This window comes from Centruroides sculpturatus, unplaced genomic scaffold (genome assembly GCF_000671375.1).
Source record: "Centruroides sculpturatus isolate CEXI.00-Female unplaced genomic scaffold, Cexi_2.0 scaffold1460, whole genome shotgun sequence".
NCBI classification, from domain to species: domain Eukaryota; kingdom Metazoa; phylum Arthropoda; class Arachnida; order Scorpiones; family Buthidae; genus Centruroides; species Centruroides sculpturatus.
In genome coordinates this window covers 35,234-42,790 of record NW_019385750.1, presented here as the reverse complement: position 1 = coordinate 42,790, position 7,557 = coordinate 35,234, and positions in this window count along the sequence as shown.

The following is a 7,557-nucleotide window of genomic DNA, read 5'->3' as shown; positions in this document are numbered from 1 at the left end:
GATTTCATCTATTTAAATACATTCTTCTAGTTAAGGAAGGACAGTAGAACACGACAGTAGAAATTTATATGTTTACAAATTTTTCAAATTTTAGCCAAAAAAAATAAATTTCAATTTTATTGGTAAATTTTGATGCGGCCTCCAGAAATATTTTAAATTTCAACGATGAAATTAATTTAATTTTCGATTACTATGATTATTCGTAGGTAAGTTCTAGGAATGCTAATTGTTTACCTTATAAAGTGTGGTTTTATAGCTACAAAGTGTTACGTGCGATGGTGAGGTGAAACTCTTCCACCAAGCTAAAACTTCTGGTAACCTCGTTACTCGGGTCCATTAGCAATACGTGTTAGAACAGGATAGTCTTGAACGAGGCATCATTCGTGATCGAATTAGCATCATTTGTCACCGACTAAATTGTTCCTAAATTTTCTAAAGTTTGCTTTAGTAATGTATTACTATAAAAATACTTCAGTACTAATGTAAATTTAATAATTTTCGATAATAATTGAGTTCATTGGTGGTCTCGGGTTTGCGCCTCACTAACTGGCTTGTAGGACGCAAGTTTCATAAGTCTCAGTTATAAACTGAGACTTATGAAACTTACACTGCTTTTTGTCGAAAATTTCTTAAATTTAGCAAGCAGGTTTGCATATTATGGGGGTTGATGCTATTAAATTTTGGTAATTGAATGTAGAGGGAATGGGAAATAATAGGGGTCGTGTATATTTCCATTAGGGTATAACTTAATGACGATTTTACTCGTTATTAGCATTTAGAATTAATTATAAAAATCATCCATACCCTGAAAATTAGCTTTTTGCTATTTCATAATATTTAAAAACCAAATTTTTTAAAATAATATATAATAACAGCCACTAAAATTTTAAACTGATGCCGGGAAAGTTGAGCGACTCGTTGCAACTAAGACACATCAATTTGAAAAGTCACTTAATTTATAAATTTGTCAAGCATACAAAGAATACAAATTTTCTACGAAATGAATAAAGAATTTAACACAAATATTTTATTTATCACAATAGAAAATCTATATACAGTGATATCTTGACCTAGTTTAATTCGTTCTGTGACGGAACTCGTAACTCAAATTACTCGTATGTAAAATTAATTTTTCCCATAAAAATGAATTGAAATTCCATTAATGTGTTCCAGATTCTCCGAAACATCGCAATTTTTGTTATATGTTTTCGACTTAAGCAACATCAATTAGAAATGGCTTTTGTAAACGCCTATAGAAACAGCATCACAACGTCAAGCTTGATTTTAGCACTTCTTTAATTCTTCAATCTCTTCTTTCTCATAAGAAATATTATGTCATGCTTGACGAAAAAGAATTTCTATTACATACAGTGTTACATAGGATATTTAAATGTTACCATTTCCATTCATATGAATGTGTATGAATATGCCAACACACATATATATACACTGAATCTTCCTAAGTTAATTTCTATATTGTAAGTCAACGTAAAAAAAAAATGGTGTACGAGACATTGAAGCTGAATTAAGTTTGACTCCCGCACTGTCAAAAAAACCCATATAAAGAAGAATACAGTAGACTCCCCTATAACGCTTAGATACGTTCCACTTTATAAGAATTTCGCGCTGTAGGAATTCTTAAATACATGAGCCAATCACAGGCTGGCACGTGTGAAGTTTACGGACTACGGCTATTTAAAAGATTTTCTTTCATAAAATTAACCGATTCTAGACTAATTCGACTCAACATTTCTAAAACACGTATAATTTTTTTGGGGAATTATCCGTATAAACTATGCTATAAACAAAAAAATTGTAGGATTACTTACCGAATGTGCACCGTTCGACGTCGCCATTGCTTAAGCTTGTTTTCGTCGCGGAGTGGCGCATCGAACGGCGGCCGCAATTTCTGATAAGTTATTTTTCTGCGAAAAATTCGTTGAACTTCGGAGACATCATTAATATAAATAATTTTTATGGGCGTTGAATAAGAAATGTTTTTTTCCACAAGAAATGTATAAAATTACAGTACTGCATTATACTTATAGTTCCTAATTTATATAGTGTACAGACGATAGTAAGTTCAACTTACCTGCCAAAACTCTCCGTAGCTTGTTAGTAGTTCGGCTGCTCGTCCACTATTAGTCCAGATTCGACCAATCCTGTCGCGACAGGAGTCGGCGATGACGTTTTACCGCATTTTACGAGTCTCTTTTAGCGTCTTTATACGAATACGGTCGCAATTTTTTCGCTGCGATATACGAATCCGCATTATATGAACTCGCGCTATAGGAGGGTCTACTGTAGTTTTCTTTCTTGATCTATTTCTCAAATTGTTTTGTCTATTAAGATTGGGTGAAGAGTTGGATATCATATGGGTAGGATGCTGTCAAATGAGCTCTGGCTTTATATTGTGATTTTTGCGTTACCGTGTTTCCCCGAAAGTAAGACAGTGTCTTATATTAATTTTTGCTCTGAAAAATGCACAAAGTCTTATTTTTTCCAGGAAGAATTCACATTTCTTATTAAACAAAAAAATTCCCAAGTCGAACTTAGACGAAAGTGACATATATCCGGTGTGTCGAACTGTCGCCTTTTTATAGCGTCAACATCGGACTCGATGACCAATTAGTGCTTACTGAACATTAGCACTATGCAAATGTCATGTGGCATGATTCCCGGCCGACCAATTAGCCATCACCAGCCGTAACGTTATGCAAATCTGTGATTCCCATGCCATAGACTTATGCAAATCATGCCGTGTGGAGTAATTGTCTGCTGACCAATCAGTGGCTGTACTTTCAAAAAGCCAACGGCCACTTTCAACCATCTGTCGATGACCGTTTCGACTAAAAAAAACTTTGTTAGGTCTTACTTTCAGGGGGAGGTCTTATATTTCGCAATTCAACAAAATCTGTGCTAGGTCTTATTTTCTGCGGATGTCTTATTTTCGGGGAAACACGGTATTAAGTGTTTACTTTTAATGTGTTTGATGTTTTTGTGAATCGGAAGGTTGAAGGAATATTTATACGTCAAGCAGAACCTTTTAAATATAAAACTTTTTAAATTACGGCCGAAAATCTAGTTTTTTCGGTTATCCGGAAATTGCGTTTTCGATTAATCAGTTTTCGTTACTGCATCTAATATGTCTTTCCATGTCGTCTTCGGACACAAAATTTGGGGGTCATCGGTTCATTATTAACAGAGTTATTGGCTCTAATTCCGGTCGGCCTTGGAACGCCATTTTTCAGCTTCCGGTTGAGTGTGTTGTTAAAACTTTCGGGCAAGTTTTTTAGGATGTATAAAATTACAGTACTGCATTAGACTTATAGTTCCTAATTTATATAGTGTAGCTCACTCCCCAGAACATTTCATTAAAATCGGCTATATAGATTTTGAATTATGGCGATTCTAGAATTTATTTCAATACAACTTTTACTCTCTTAACTGGTGCCCATGGTAATGGTTGTGGAGTAGAAGCTTTTAGAAGATATTCAGGAAGTGAGATTTTTTAAGGTGTTTTTCGTTATATATGCACATACAGTAGAGCGTCGATTATCCGAAAGTCAATTATCCGAAAGAATTCCAGTCGGCAAATTTAAATTTTCGCCAGTGCTGTGGCGCTGCAATCTTTGGCTATGCCTTCGGCTACTCAAATATTTTACGTTTTTGATACTAAATTAAGTTCTGAAGTATAATTTTTTATTGTTTTTATATTTTTCAATATATTTATTTTGTTTGTACAAAATAAAAANAAATATCTCTGATGGGATCAGATTAAATGTTGATATTGACCTCTTCTGCAACCTAAGTGAAGATTGCATTACACCTAGCAGTACTTAGCAACAGCTGTAACTTAGAAAGTGAGGGTGTCAAACCAATCAGGACAATTAATTGAAAGGGCCATGTTAACAAAAGCCCATGTCTCAAGGACACAAGGTTCTTCACCAGTCAAGAATTTTGACAAAGTGCCATATCTAAGGTTCTTTCACTAAGATCCCTTTCTATTCCTAAGTTGTACACTTGACTCCATCCAAATCTATCATTTACCAGTGGGAGGAGACCCAAGGGTATCTATTGAAGGGGGTACACAACTGGGTGACAGAAACTTAAAAATTTTTGCACACTTAACAAGCATACAATTTTGTGTTATTTATTTATTTATTTATTATTATCTATATTTTTTTATTTTACTACTGTTTACTATGTCAATTGAAAACACTATTGTTACTAGGGAAGAGCTACAAATGTCAGCTCTTGAGATTGTTGGGGAGCTTAAAAATTACATTGCAGAAAATAATCGCGGGAGATTCAGTACACCAAAACATTCTGACTTTATTATTAACTGTTTAGAAAGGGTCATAGAATTATTTATGGAGAAACCATATCGTCATGAGCTTAGGATTTTATCTGATAAAGTAGATCGTATAGCTCTAGCATCTACTTCAGAGAGCATGGAGACTAATAAGACTATTTTAAAAAATTAGAACACATAGATGATAAGATATCTCAATATCCTAACTCTAAGGGGTGTTTAAGACTTAAAGCGCTGTATTAGAAAACTTGAACAAAACCATAAAAGAAAATCTGGACCAATGTTGTGTGAATACTAATGCGGGCAATGGCATAAATAGAACATACAGAGATGTTCTTCATTCAGGAAACACTCCTCGATCAATAAAGAATACCAAAATTATTAGGACATGTACAGATGTCTTCCTGGTTTATCAAAACGGCGAAGATACTAGCTGTAATAGACTCCGAAATCTTATCTATAAAAAAGTAAACCCATTGCAACTTAACATTGGTGTAGCAAGAATAAGAATATTGCAAGAAGCGGACTTGCGATTGAACTTGATAAACAGGAAGATGTTGTTAAGCTAAAACAATATATTGACCATAATATTCCAGAGATAAATGCTAGACTTCCTAAAAAGCTATTACCACAAATCATCGTGTACTCGGCACCTGCACATATTAATCGTGAGGAAATACCTACGCTAATTTTAAGCCAAAATGAAACTTTCAACGAATTCCTTTCTAAGGAAGACTTTAATAAGGAATTTACCATTAAATTTGTTATGGGTAAGAAGACTGATGCATTTGTTAACTGGGTCATTGAAGTCTCACCTCGCCTTCGTGAACTCTTTCTACGACTGGGCAAACTTAATTTGGAATAGTCCCGCTGCAGAGTTGAAAACTTCCATCCTGTTTTGCAATGTTTTCGCTGTCTTAGATACAGTCACTCCACCAAAAACTGCAGCAAGACTACTCCCACCTGTAGCCATTGCTCGGGTGAGCATTCTTATAGAGAATGTAAAAATCTGGAATCCTCCCCTATTTGCTGCAATTGTAAACATAGTAAGGATTGTTGCTTCAATCATAATGCTTGTGACGGCACATGCCCTCTTTTCAGTAAAATCAAAACCAACGTAATCAGCCGTACTGATTATGGTTCGCCACATCAATAATCAAATTTGTTTTCTGTAATATAATACCGGGCAGAGCATAGCCGCCACTTCTGTGTTAACATCAATTATTCATAAATATGACATGATATTTTCTCAAGAGCCATACTGCATAAATAACGTCCCTGCTGGCTTTCCTGCCAACTGTATCTTCCTTCAAGGTACCAATACATATCCTTGGGCTGTTACCATCGCTCTTAAAGACTATCTTTTTTTCCTTTACCACAGTTCTATTAGTACACAATACGTCAGTTGTACTGAGTTATCAATAATCGCAGACACATTCTTATCAATTATTACTGCCCTTAAAATATTCATATTGAGGATATACTACATTACATTCAAAACATTATGGGTAAATTTACAGACGTATATTACATCTTGGCCAGAGATACAAACGCTCATTCATCTATTTGGAAGGGGGAAATCATTTGGACTCATGTGGAAAATATGTTGAAGAGTTCCTGGCACGTAATGACTTATTGGTCGTTAACGATCCTTTGACTCCACCTACTTTTATATCCAGCCAAGGCAGTAGCTGAATAGACGTAACTGCGTGTTCCTCTGAATTATATCCATACATACAACAATGGAAAGTACTTGAAGAGTCACTTGAAGATCATGTCATGATGTCTTTCAATATTGAAATTACCAGTACAGATGAATATAGACACCCTTGTCGCAGGTTTAATCTGAAAAGAGCTAATTGGAACGACTTAGAGACTTATCTTATTACCAACCTAGTAGACTGCGAGGGTGACAGTCCTCATGAGGTACGTAATCGCATAAATTATAATATTTAGATCATCAATAATGTATGTAAAAATTTTATTCCTCAATTCACAAAAACTCGCAAATCTCTCCCTTGGTGGACAGCCAAACTTACCAATCTCGAAAAGGGGAATATTCAACTTAGAAAAATATTTCAAAATTGCCATACAAAACTGAGCGCACAAACCACAAGATACAATACATCAACCACCTCAAATTTTATAAAAGCAAAATAAAACTAGCTAAGAAACAATCCTGGAAAGATTTTTGTGCATCTGCTGCAAAATTGTGTACAAATTTATTACAAAATTTGTACACAATTTTGTAATAAACCCATGGGGATTTATTACAAAATTGTGTACAAATAAACTTAAAAAAAACAAATCTTATATTTCAGAAACGAAAGGGTAGATTACTTTTCTGCTGCTGCGAAGAAATTGGACAGATTTGGTCTGACTGACCAGATAGATCACGACTCCAAAACACTCTTTGAATCTCATTTTGAAATACATAACAATATAAATACAACAAATGTATTATCTTTCCGCATGCAAGAAATTGACAAAATCTTCACAAATCTTAATAATAAGAAATCTCCTGGTTATGATAATATAACTATGGAACTGGCCAAACACCTTTGGCAACTTATTCCTTATAATCTTACACAATTGTATAATACCTGCCTTATTTACGGTGTTTTTCCGCAATCATGAAAGTCTGCCAAAATTGTTCTGGTAGTAAAACCAGGAAATACTAAAGAAAGCAGGCCAATCTGTTTGTTACCTGTTTTAGGCAAAGTCCTTGAGAGACTTATTAACAACAGGCTCCTCACGTATCTAGAGGCCAACCATCTTATCCATGATCATCAATTTCGGTTCCGGCCTCAAAAATCATCTGCTGATGCCTTATATTTTGCCGTTGCTTGCATTAATCATCTGTTAAAAAGCAATTAACACGTCTTGCTTTCAGTCTCGATTAGGGTTTCTCATTTCCCGGTCTTTTGCTTGTCCCGGGATCCCGGGATAAAAGTGAACTGTTTCCCGGGATCCCGGGATAGAATTAATTATTTTTAAGGTATACAAAATATCTTGAAATCAAATGATATAATTATTTTCCATTTTTTAAAGTAATTTTAAAGTTCTGTAACCTCCAAAATCATATTAATAATGCTGTGTAAGGTCTATAGGCCTATAATAAAAATTACCTTTAAATAACGTAGAAATTTTCACAAATAGAAAAAAATTAATTAAAGTTTGCTGGAAACTGCATACAACAACAACAAAAAAAATGTTTTGAATTGAGTTAAAAATTAAAAAAA